Source organism: Glycine soja, chromosome 9, assembly GCF_004193775.1.
Source record: "Glycine soja cultivar W05 chromosome 9, ASM419377v2, whole genome shotgun sequence".
In the NCBI taxonomy this organism is placed as follows: domain Eukaryota; kingdom Viridiplantae; phylum Streptophyta; class Magnoliopsida; order Fabales; family Fabaceae; genus Glycine; species Glycine soja.
The window spans coordinates 32,047,270-32,059,989 of NC_041010.1; the positions used below are offsets into that span (position 1 = coordinate 32,047,270).

The 12,720-nt window shown below is 34.5% G+C and overlaps 1 long non-coding RNA gene across 4 annotated transcripts; it reads left to right on the plus strand.

Moving 5' to 3' along the window:
* The first annotated feature begins 9,962 nt into the window (after nucleotides 1-9,962).
* LOC114367500 lies at nucleotides 9,963-12,503 on the plus strand. Of its 4 annotated transcripts, none has more exons than XR_003657228.1 (3): nucleotides 9,963-11,083; nucleotides 11,388-11,945; nucleotides 12,204-12,503. It is a non-coding gene; the product is annotated as an uncharacterized LOC114367500 (long non-coding RNA). The 4 variants fall into 4 exon arrangements; XR_003657227.1 differs by having other exon boundaries at nucleotides 9,970-11,575; nucleotides 11,844-11,945; XR_003657229.1 differs by having other exon boundaries at nucleotides 9,970-11,575; nucleotides 11,847-11,945.
* Nucleotides 12,504-12,720: the final 217 nt, after the last annotated feature.

Sequence of the window (12,720 nt, forward strand, 5' to 3'; positions counted from 1 at the left end):
TCCCCAACAGTATGATGTACCTGACCAGCCAATGGAGATGGTTGTGGTTGAGAATCAGCTATTGCAGCTAGGTACATTAGATTTCTCTGCAGCCTTGATTGGTTCCTGAAATAATGAGAAGAGGATCATTATGATGTTTTATGAGCACAAAAAAAGGAATAGAAGAGGAGCCAGAATCCGATGCTAAGATGTTAAGGGCAAAATCCTATAATTGTGGAGGCTTTCTATTTGAAGGCAAGCAAGGAGAATTTTGATTTGCAGAAGAAAATTTTTCGGTTTATCTAATTAAGCAACACCTCCTTAATGAATTTGTCCAAGTTCATGAATGAACAACCACTGGGTGTAGTGGCTTCCCCTGCCTTCTTCTTTAACTCCACGATCTTTTTTCTCATTTTGTTTCCTTTCTCTCCCGCCATGAAGTCATTGACCAGCTTCTCCACCTCTTCTCTCTTCACATTGGTATCAATTTCAATCCCAATTTCCCATTCTTTGCAGATATATCTACAGTTTGTTGACTGATCTGCAAAGAATGGCTAACACAACATTGGTACTCATGATACACACAGACCCTCATGATACACGCACACACACACATATACCTAACTACAATAATAAAGCATAAGCACCCTTGAAACCCAGCATTTGAAATTAGTTACATAAACAACTGTTGATGTCTATATTTGTCTGTAATTGAATTTTACCTTTTGTATGTTCTTGTATGTGATCAGTGTAATTTGCTATATAAACAACTGTTGTTCATGGTGAGTGAACCTTAGATTCCCGTTTGAGACTGAATGCAATGACTCTTGTGGACAGTTTGCATTAGTCATTGTATTTAGTCTTGAATTGTCCGTTTGGACAGTTTGGAGAGACTGGTATTTTTATGTTAGATTCATTCGTGAAGGTTATTATTATTTTCATTAATTTGATTAAATTTCGGTTCAATGCATTTTAAGTTGTTCTGCGAGTGCATACTTGATTATCGGGAAATTCATTTGACCGATGTCATGTCGTGTACTTGGAGACCAATGTGAAATGCTGCCGAAATTTAGTAAAATTTTTGTAAATAATGGTAACCCTGACGTTTGAAGCTAACATAAAAGATAGTTTTCCTAAATGGGATAGGGTCACACCTATAAATAAAAAAGTGAGATTTTCATGCATGGAATTGCTTAGATGGATCGAAGTTGGATGAATGAAAGTCGCATGAGTCCAGAATATGAGGATGGCGTCGAACAGTTCTTGCAATTTTCTTCAGAAAGAGGTCGACCAAATGAAGAAGGAAAATATTATTGTCCTTGCATCAACTGTTTGAATGGAAGACGACAATTACTGGATGATATACGGGACCATCTATTGTGTGATGGGATTAAGAAGAATTACACGACGTGGATATGGCATGGTGAAGTCACAGACATACAAAGTGGGTCCCAAACTGAACCGTTTGATGTAGAAATGGGAGATCGGTTAGAGGACATCATTTGTGACCTTGGACAAGAGTCTTTCCAGCAAGCACACGCCCCTGTGGATGAAGGATTGCAGAGTGATTCTAAGAAGCCTTTGTATGCAGGGTGCAAGAATTCCTTAACCCTGTTGTCTACTGTGTTAAGTCTGGTTAATGTCAAGGTCAGGTATGGGTGGAGTGACAAAAGTTTCACCTCACTGCTTGAGGTAGTGCACAATCTGCTTCTAGAGGACAACACATTGCCTAAAAGTTACTATAAGGCGAAAAAGATATTGTGTCCGATGGGTATGGAGTATCAAAAGATTCATGCTTGCCCCAATGATTGCATATTGTACAAGCATGAATTCCAAGAAATATCCAAATGCCCTATCTGTGGGACATCACAGTACAAAGTGAAGGATGAATAAGAAAGTAGTTCTGATGACAACTCCAACAAGGGCCCCCCAGTGAAGGTTTTGTGGTATCTTCCAATCATTCCAAGATTTAAGCGTCTTTTTTCTAATGAGGATGACGCAAAAGACCTTACATGACATGCAAATGGAAGGGTTTCTGATGGAATGGTCTGTCATCCGGTTGATTGTTCGCAGTGGAAGAAGATTGATGGTTTGTATCCAGATTCTGGGAAAGAGCCAAGAAATCTTAGACTTGGACTAGCCAGTGATGGAATGAATCCATATGGCACTTTAAGCACTCAACACAGTTCATGGCCAGTTCTGCTAGTAATTTACAATTTGCCTCCTTGGTTGTGCATGAAGCGAAAATATATGATGTTGTCTATGGTGACATCGGGCCCAAGACAGCCAGGAAATGACATTGATGTGTATCTAAGTCCGTTGGTTGAAGATCTGATAAAGTTGTGGGACGAGGGGGTTGTAATGTTTGATGTGTTTCGCAAGGAGACCTTTGAAATGCGTGCAATGCTTTTTTGTACCATTAATGACTTTCCAGCATACAGGAATCTCAGCGGTTACAGTGTTAAGGGTCATCATGCATACCCCATCTGTGAAGAAAACACAAGTTACATACAACTTAAACATGGCAGAAAAACAGTGTACAGTAGGCATCACCGCTTTCTAACACCCAATCATCCTTACAGACGACTGAAAAAAGCTTTTAATGGAAGTCAAGAGCATGATATTGCGTCGATACCATTGACTGGTGAGCAGGTATATCAGCGGGTTCGACACTTGAATACTGTATTTGGGAAGACCCAAAAGAAGTATAAAAGTCAGAGTTGCATATGGAAGAAGAGGTCTATTTTCTTTGATCTTCCGTACTGGTGTGATCTTGACGTTAGACATTGTATTGATGTTATGCATGTGGAGAAAAATGTTTGTGACAGTGTGATTGGGACGCTCCTTAACATTCAAGGCAAGACGAAGAATGACTTGAATACCCGTCAAGATCTAGCTAATATGGGTATACGATCACAATTGCATCCAAGGTCTGATGGGAAGAAAATTTACCTGCCCCCAGCCTGCCATACATTGTCCAAGAAGGAGAAGAAAAGTTTTTGTTAGTGTCTTTGTCAGGTGAAGGTTCCACAAGGATACTCTTCAAATATTAAGATCCTTGTGCAGTTGAAGGAGCTTAAGCTGGCAGGGTTAAAGTCTCACGATTGTCATGTGCTCATGCAACAATTGTTAGCCGTGGCTATACGAGACATCTTGCCAAACAAAGTCAGGTTAGCGATAACTCGTCTGTGCTTTTTCTTCCATGCTATATGTAGCAAAGTCATTGATCCAGTCAAGTTTGATGAGCTGGAAAATGAGGCCGCAATTATACTGTGCCAGTTGGAGATGTATTTTCCCCCTGCTTTCTTTGACATCATGATTCACTTGATTGTGGATCTGGTCAGAGAAATCAAATGTTGTGGTCCTGTTTATCTACGATGGATGTTCCCGGTTGAGCGATACATGAAGATCTTAAAAGGGTATACACAGAATCTATATCGTTCAGAAGCATCTATTGTTGAGAGGTACATTGCAGAAGAAGCCATTGAATTTTGTTCAGAATACTTAGAGAAGGCTAAACCTGTTGGGCTTCCTGAGTCTCGGCATGATAACAGAGTGGGTGGTAAGGGTTCAAGAGGACTTCATGTGATCACTCCAAGTGTAGAAGATTTGTTACAAGCTCACTTGTATGTCTTGAACAACAGTAATGAAGTTTTACCATACATAGTTAAGCATGAAGCTTTAGTCAAACAGAATAATCCGAAAATGTCAAAGAATTGAGTGTTGAAAAAGCATAACAAGACTTTCTGTGATTGGTTTAAAGATAAAATCTTTACAGATGAGAATGCTTCAGAAACATTAAGAAAGCTAGCAGATGGGCCTAAAAGAAATGTTATAACCTGGCAAGGATACGACATAAATAGGTATTCATTTTACACAAAAGCACAAGATGACAAAAGTACAATGCAGAACAGTGGGGTCACCCTAAGGGCTGCATCTCAACACTTCGCAAGTGTCAATGATGCCAATCCCTGTGTAGCTTTCATCCCTTACTTTGGGTTCATTGATGAAATTTGGGAGCTTAAGTATGTGAAATTTATGGTATGTGTTTTCAAATGTAAATGGGTTGACAGCAACACCGGTGTGCGCACCAATGATATAGGATTTACGCTAGTAGACCTAAAGAAACTTGGTTACCACAATGACCCTTTTATCATGGCAGAACAAGCTAGACAAGTATTTTACGTGCAAGACCCTTGTGATGAAAGGTGGTACGTGGTTCTGCAGGGCAAAACAATTGGTGTTAATGTAGAAGATGATGATTCATACATGGACACCTATGTTAGTCCTTTGACCGCTCAAATCACTCCTAACGTTGTCGGAGAAGAAGAAGCTGACGACGTTCATGCTAATCGAAATGATCATGATGAAGGAGAATTGATTAACATCTTCTAATGTAATTTTCTGCAGAGACAGAGGTCACCAAAGCAAGTAAGTGACAGCTACATTTTTCTTTGATTGAGGCATCGGTTTTTGGTTTTAGATGTTATCCTTAGGACTTGATACAGCTCATGTTTGTCGCCAGTTTCATCATCCACCACTCTTTTCTTCTCTGTCTTCTTACGTTTATTGTTGTTAAACTCATATTTATGCTTTCTTCCCTTCATGTCTTGTTTTATCACAACTTTAGCCGAATCTCCTATCTTCAACACAGTTGAATCTCCTATCTTATTCTCCAATGACACACTTTGATGGTCTGTATCTCTTTTCTTCGTATGTTCTAGTGCTTCAGCTTCAGAATGCATAAAGCAATTAGAATTTTTCAGTGATCACCAAAGGCTTCTGCATCAGCATTGACACTCTCTACCCTCTTTGGTTTATGCTTCTGTGCTGCATTCCGTGCTTCCTCGTTATAAATCTCAGATTTATTAGAGGTTGCACTAGAACGATCAGCACCAATCTGTGCTTCTTCCTCGTCTACCAGCTCAATATCTTTCCTTTCAACTCTTGTTTGGCCAACACATCTGGTCAAGTCTTTATCACAGTAGGTACTTATTGTCCTTACTATAGGTTTCTTCTTTTTAAATTAATTCATTAACTGTGCCTCAAATTAGGCTATTTAACTTTGTTTCATGAATAGGTAGTTGTGTCTCCGGTAAAACCACCTCCAAAGCCCGATCCGGAGGTCGATGATCCGCTTTATCTGATGGAATTGACCATCCTAGAGCTTTTCTTGAGGCCTTAGTAGGTTAGATGGGATGCCACCGTGTTCGGGGTCTTTAATCCAGATTCCCCCCTCTACATAAAGCACAAAGACCTCTCCGAAATCGCACACGGTGGTCAATGTCTCAGCATATCAGTGTTACAGTTGTGGATTATGTAAGTCTTTATATAAAAGGCTTTTAATTACCTAAGTTATGGCTTTCGATTCATAAATATTTAACTTTGACTTAACATAAATAGGCATCTCACTGAAACATGTATGCGAGTGGGGAATTATGATATCTATGGATTCCTCGAGCCACAGTCCATTCAGAGGTCTGGGCAATCGCAGTTTGAGTCTGAAAGTTACATAAAGAGTTGGATGCAGAGTTCACAACGCGATGTTTATCTTGGACCCTACCTAAATGGGTAAGTCACAAAATAACTAAATTTAATTAATGTTTACTAATGTACTAACCCATTTTAGGTTCCACTGCAGCGAACACTGGCAGATAGTGGTCATCCTGCCCAAGGAACACCTAGTTGTCTGGTTTTGTTCATTGCATAACAGGCCAGACAACTACCTTAAGGGGATTATTAATAGGTTAGTGTTCTTTTCAATACATTTGCATTGTAATACCTCAACGTACAACACCAGTTTTTAATTGTTACTCATATGGAACAGTGCTATCAAGGGTCTTGATGATGCTCTACAGCCTAAATCAAAGGCTTCTGCTAGGTGGATTGTCATCAAGGTACGCCATTTACATAAAACTTCCACTTATATATATTTCTTTGTGTCTGTACACTAGTTGTTTAATTAATATCCAAATTTCATTATGTATTTAGTGTAATAGACAAAAAGGAAGTACTAGGTGCGGCTACTATGTGATGCACTGGATGTCCACCATCATTTTAGGAACTTTTAGGAATAATTGGGAAGCGGTAAGTTTATTTCAAGCAAAATCGATTTATTTATAATTTGTATTACATTATTAACTTATTATGATTTATTTCATCATGCAGTATTTTAACGATCCTAGACCATTGGAGCCAGAGAGATTAAAAGCATTGCGGATCCAGTGGGCACAGTTTTATCTCCGAGTTAGAGATCAGGCCTAGGATTTAGAGACATTATCTTTAGCTTTAGTTTACTTTGGTTTAACATTTTTTACATTTTCTATGTAACATGAACATTGAATTCATTTGATGATTGTTCTTTATGATAAATCAATTATTTGATGTTTATTATCATTAAAACTGCTTGAAAGCAGAATAAAATGTTTATTTGCTGTGAATTGGGTCTGAAATTGCATTTGACAGGTACAATTTTGGGTTTACTGTAAAAACAGAAAGTATATATAAAAAAATACTTGAAAAAAACATCGGTTATTGACAAAAACCGATGTTAATATCATAAACAACATCGGTTATTTACAAAAACCGATGTCGATATGAACCTTAACATCGGTTGTAATAAAAAACCGATGTTAACGTTTGTATATTAACATCGGTTATTTGTATATAACCGATGTCAGCGTTTGTATTTTAACATCGGTTATCTGTAGGTAACCGATGTCAACTCTTGTACATTAACATCGGTTATTATAAATAACCGATGTGAACATTTGAATATTAACATCGGTTATGTACACATAACCGACGTTATACACAAAGAACTACACCAAATAAATGTATGCATCATCAACGTTGACATCGATTTTCTAGCAAAACTTATGTTAATGGAATATATTAACATCGGTTATCGTAGGAAACCGATATTAATGTATTACATTAACATCGGTTTTTCTAAAAAACAGATGTTAATATAACATATTAACATCGGTTTTATTGGAAAACCGATGTCAACGTTCATCATGCGTACACCTTTTTTGTTGTTGTTCATTGTGTTTAACATTGGCTATTTAGAGAACCGATGTTGTCATATACATGTTAACATCGGTTCTCCAAAACCGATGTTAACATTGATACATTCAACATCGGCACTTTCAACATCGGTTTTAGAATCGATGTAGAATGTTCTAAATAACCGATGTTAAAAGTGTATTTTCTAATAGTGGTACAATCGTATTTAACACAAGGACATCTAATCCCCTATCATTGTGATAACAATCTTGTTGACTAGCTTTGCTTACAAACTCTTCAACCCCCTTGACAAAATACTCTTTCGAGTCGCTTCTACCACTATAACATCGTACATCCTACAATGACTCAAAAGAATATAGTTCATGTTCTGTATATTTAATAAAAAAAATACGAACATTTATGAATCACATGCATAATCTTAAAGTGATCTCTATTATTAGTAGCAACAATTTTGGTCATGTTTTAGGTGAAAAAAATCACATACATATAATGTTTGACTTTCTAAATGAGCAAAGCATGGAATATAAATAATATGACCACAATCACAAGTATACTTAACACATTTAAAATACAAAATTTCGAGCAATTAAAATAAAAAAAAATCACAACTAACATGAACAATGAAACGTACATGTGAGTAAGGGAGCAATCACGTAACACAATCTTACCTATGAACCTGAGAGTAGGAGAGAAAGAGAAAAGTTTAAAAATAATTAGCAATTTTTCTATCTAAAAATCTTATCATGGGAAATGACATTAAATGTGTTTTGCAAGTATTCAGCATGAGTTTTGCCTTATATAAATCTCTAAAACATATATCATTATTTTACAATTTATAATTTTTTTGATAAACTTAATAAAACTTCAAAAAAAAAACTAAAATATTAATTAATCAAAATAAAATTATAATAAGTCATTGACGCCAAAAAAAAATTCCAAAAGAAAAATATATTGATTAAATGAAAAAAAATAATCAACACATTCAGCTTGATATAATAAAATAATAAATTAAAATACTAATTTCTTGAAAAATTGCAAATCGGTTGGTGTAAACTACATACAACACAAGTAGCTCTACCATTCTAAACAGGTAAAAAAATCCATGCATCCAATAGTCCCCAAATTAGGGTAAACATCTAGTTTTAAACCAAAATCGTCAATATATCTCTTTCAAATCAACATTAAATGAAAGTCATTCATAGATATATTATTTCGGTTAAAAAAATATTAAAATAAATGAAATGGTTCATTCAACTCCGTTAAAAGACAATTCATTTTTTGGACATGGATGGTTGTTAGCTATAACCAAGGAAACCACATTCTACCGCAATTATAGATTAAAAAAAAAAAACTAAGACTACACAACAATAATTTTTTTATAAAATAATATTGAATAAAATTGACATGCAACTCATTGCTAATGCCCCAATGATCAATCAATTAGTCATTAAGTAAGCAATTATTATCAAATATTTTACGGTATTAAATATATATAATTCATCCTAGAAGTTGAAAATTGTTAATAAATCCTATCTATTTATCAAACAACATTTATTTTAAAATTATTTTTTCAGTTTAAACAAATCGGCCATTATATTTTACATTATAAAGGGAACACTATCTTTTTTTTCATTTGAATCAAGTAAAAAACGAGAATGAAAATATAATCTAATCTGCTATCTACTATCTACTATATTATAAAAGAGAACCCCAGAAAAATTACTGGTGTGTCCATGCTTCAGCTGATGACATGTGTCCAATTTATTAGTTTTTTGGTCATTTTGAGTGTCCAATTCCCACTCTTGGTTGTGCCATGTTGCTTGGGAAAGAATGCATTTCCGGAATCTTAGTGGACAGAGTTTATGGCCCGACCCTCTTTTATTGCCTGACACGTGCCATTTTTTTGGTGTTTTGGTATTTTCATTTTGCTTTCAACTGAGACATCAGCAACCAGCTTTTTCCTCTTGACTTCATCTCCTTATTTCATTTTTTTAAAAACAAATTTAGCCAAAACGAAAAGCTGGCAGCAAAATCAGACACAGTGCCAATTCATGCTTATCAATGTTAATTTTTTTCAATTTAACTTATAAAATAATTATTATAAAAATTAATAAATTTTTTATATATGATAATTTTTTATTAAATAACAATATAATTGGTACAAATATTATTCATTTATTAAATTTTAGTTTAAAAAAATAAAAGTATCATAAGTTTATAAGTCATTCATATTTATTTTAAAAAAATATATAAATATAAAAAAATAATATAATTTACTAATAAATCCAAAGATTTCCTTTTTATCCAAATCCAAAGACTAAATGTATATAAATTTATATGAAAACTCATTCAAAAGATTGATTTTTATTAAAGTTTTTTATCATTAATTAATCATAATTTTTTTTAGCATAGCTTATAAAATAATTAAAATAATTTTTACAATTTAATGTATAGAGTATCAATAAAAGAGAGTAGTGTATATATAAAAACATAAAAAAGTATATAAATAAAAATCAGCTTATTTTAAATTATAAAACTTTTATCAGCTTAAACTAATTTATTTCTTGAACGTAACAATCAATTAAATTAGCACAGAAGATAAAAAATAGTTGAAAAAGAAACAAAAGAACAACAAAAAAATACATGGACGAGTAGTAGAAATGAAAAAGATCTAACTCCTTTTATTCACCATAAAAAAGAGGAGTATAGGAAAAATACTATTGTATCCCAGCTTAAAATGTTGCCATGTGTCCCTTTTATTGGATTTTTGATCATTTTGGGTGCCCAGTTGAGAGTGTTTTGGTTGTGACATGTGTTTGCTGAGTAATCCAATCTTCACCCACGTGTCTTCTTCTTCTTCTGCAGTCTTCTCACCAACTTGAAAGTTATTGCCTTTGATTACGTCATTTCCTCAGCAAGCTTTCTTTCTTCATCATTTTGCTTCCCCCGTTTGCTTTGTTTCTTCTTCATTTTTGTGGTATATCTGTTTCATCTTCACTTCGAGTTTATGCTTTTGTTTTCTGCTGAGTTTTGAAATTTCTGTTCGAATAAAGGTTTTACTTTTGCTGTTGTGCATCTTTTTTTCAGGGTCATGGTTTAACTTTTCTTTTCTGTTATGCGTGTTTATTTGGTGATTCATAGTTTTTTGTTTCGTGTTTCTTCTTCCTCTTTCGTTGCTTCTGTAGTTCAAGGTGGGACTGTTGTGCATGTCTGTGTTTGGTGGGGCTGTTGTTGTTTTCCTGCGGTTCTTTTTCTTTGATTTGTCTGATTTTTTGTGGTTTTATTTTTGGAACAGGCTACAGTAACAACGACGACTTTGGCAAAGAAGTTGTCGGAGAAGTTAAAAGGAAGATAGAGGTTCTTCTCTTTTGATTTTATTAAAACAGTGTTTAAGTTTTGATTTTATTTTTGTTGTTATGCATGTTTTCTTCTTAATAATAATTATTTTTTCTTACTGATTTTTCAACTCTATTTCTGGTTCCTTTTTATTTTTCTGGGCTATCGACGAAGAAGCATCCAGCAGGCAAGTTTTTCCCCTTTTGTTGTTATGCATGTTTGTTTCATTACTCCCTATGATATTGTGTGTATATGTCAATTTGTTTGGGCCCCTTGGGTGGAGTACCCTCAAGTATAGGGTATTTGGTTTTACTAAATTATGATGGAAAAAGCATTGACTGTTGATGAAGACCTTCATATTTTTATATAGATGATTAATAAACTATTTTCTAAGTTTAACTACTTCTTCTATGAATGTCAAATTGCTATCATAATCTAAATTCCAAGTTTGCAGTTACGAGACAATTTTTCTGTTGTTTCCAGATTTGGGCTTGCGGCATACAACTGTATTCCATCTAATTAGTTGCCTCAATGGATCCTTTTGATGATCTTCCAACAAGAGAGATTCAATGATATCACTACTTTCTTTTTGTTGATTGAAAACCCTACTCTAAACTTTGTTCCTGTGACATTTGTTTTTACTATGGTGTGCAGTGGCCGAAAGAGGCATGGATTCTGGGTCAAGATGTTTCTCCTGGGTGTTGCAGATTATTTTGGTATCGCAAGGAATGATCCCAAAGTAATAATTTCCCCTCTCTTTTTATTTTATTTTTGTGGTTGAGTCACGGGATTCTTCTCTAGTTAAAGCTGTTCAGATTCAAAATAGGAAGCAAATTAGGTGACTGATGAAATTTCCAAAATAGGTACTTGCACAGGAAATAGGTACTTCCATGAGGGTCACAAATGATTAAAGTTCAATTTCATTATTTAATCTCTTATTCTCTTTCAAGTATTATACTATACAATAGTGTTTTTATAAAAATAGGTTTTCTTTTGCATTATTCGACTTATTATTTGTAGTAACCATGATCAATAATCAACAGGGAGATTCACCAGCATAGATGCAGATTTAAATGTCTTGACGGGTTGTTGGTGTTCTTTTTCCTGTTACTTTATTCTTTGAAATTAATGTTACTATTATTCAATATTTGATGCTTGCCTTTATACTGCAAAATTTGTGTGTAACTGCAGCACATCAGCCTATTAAAGAGATATTAGAAAAAGAAAAAAGGTACGTCTCTTTTTTATGTTAGTGTTATGCTTGGTATCTATGGGTTTGTCACTGCTTTTGATGGTAAGTTACAGTTAGGTTGCATGCATAAATCTTTCCATAAAGTCTACATGCTATTTGCATGTGTTACTTACTTACTAATACCATTTACCTTTTAAAATCACTAATCTGAATTTTCACATTCCTGATGATGAAGATCTGGGAAGAGTTATAAAGCTTTCAAATTGAGTTGAAGTGATTGAGTTTGGATTTTTTTTTCTTTGGCAAGGAGATTAAAGAGAGAATGAAAAAATGATGGAGGTTGTGATTGTTGCAATTGCTGCTACACTTGTAAATCTTCTGATGGGATGGGATAGTTCAACTATTGCAGGTTTGTATTTTCTCATCTAATAATTATGTTGTGTTAGTGTTTTTTCAGTTATGTGTGTGTTTTGAAAATCTCAATGTCATGTATGATCATAATCTATGCATTCATTTGTTCTCTCATATAGTGTTTTATGATTTGGGAACATGAAACTCAAATGATAATTACCCCAATTCTCAAATAATTAGAATAGGAATTGCAAAAAGGATGTGTTGTTAGATCTCATTACTGAAATTGAACATACATGTTTGTACACTCTTGCAGCGGGTATGACAGAGCCTTAGGATATAGTTGCCTACTGGAGTTCATGGCCTGGGATCTTTGGAGTTCGTCCTATGCCCAAGGTTTCTCTGAGTCACATTCCTTTCCGAAGAGCCCCAGAGGACTCACTAGAATAAGGTTGGTCAAAGACAATGAATGTCTAAAGATAGAATAAAGATACTCAATAACACGGACCACCCCTTTTATATATTCATGGATGTACTCTCTGTCTGTTTCCCTTTCATTTCTGTTACTGCATTCTTTTCCAATTAGACTGAAACCTGCATGTCAAAGTAGCTTTCAGCGAGACTATTCTGATCTTAACTCTAGGTACAACAGTAACAGAATATGGTACAAAAAGGAATAACAACACCATATCTATCAAAATTTCTCAACTTATTTCTTAATCCCTTCTTCGTTTGCAGAAAAAGAGAGCTGAAAAGGAAAAAAAAAATGAACAGTAAAATAAGGAAAAGGGGGAAGGGGATTGAGGGTGTATATTACTGTTTAACAAAAACAA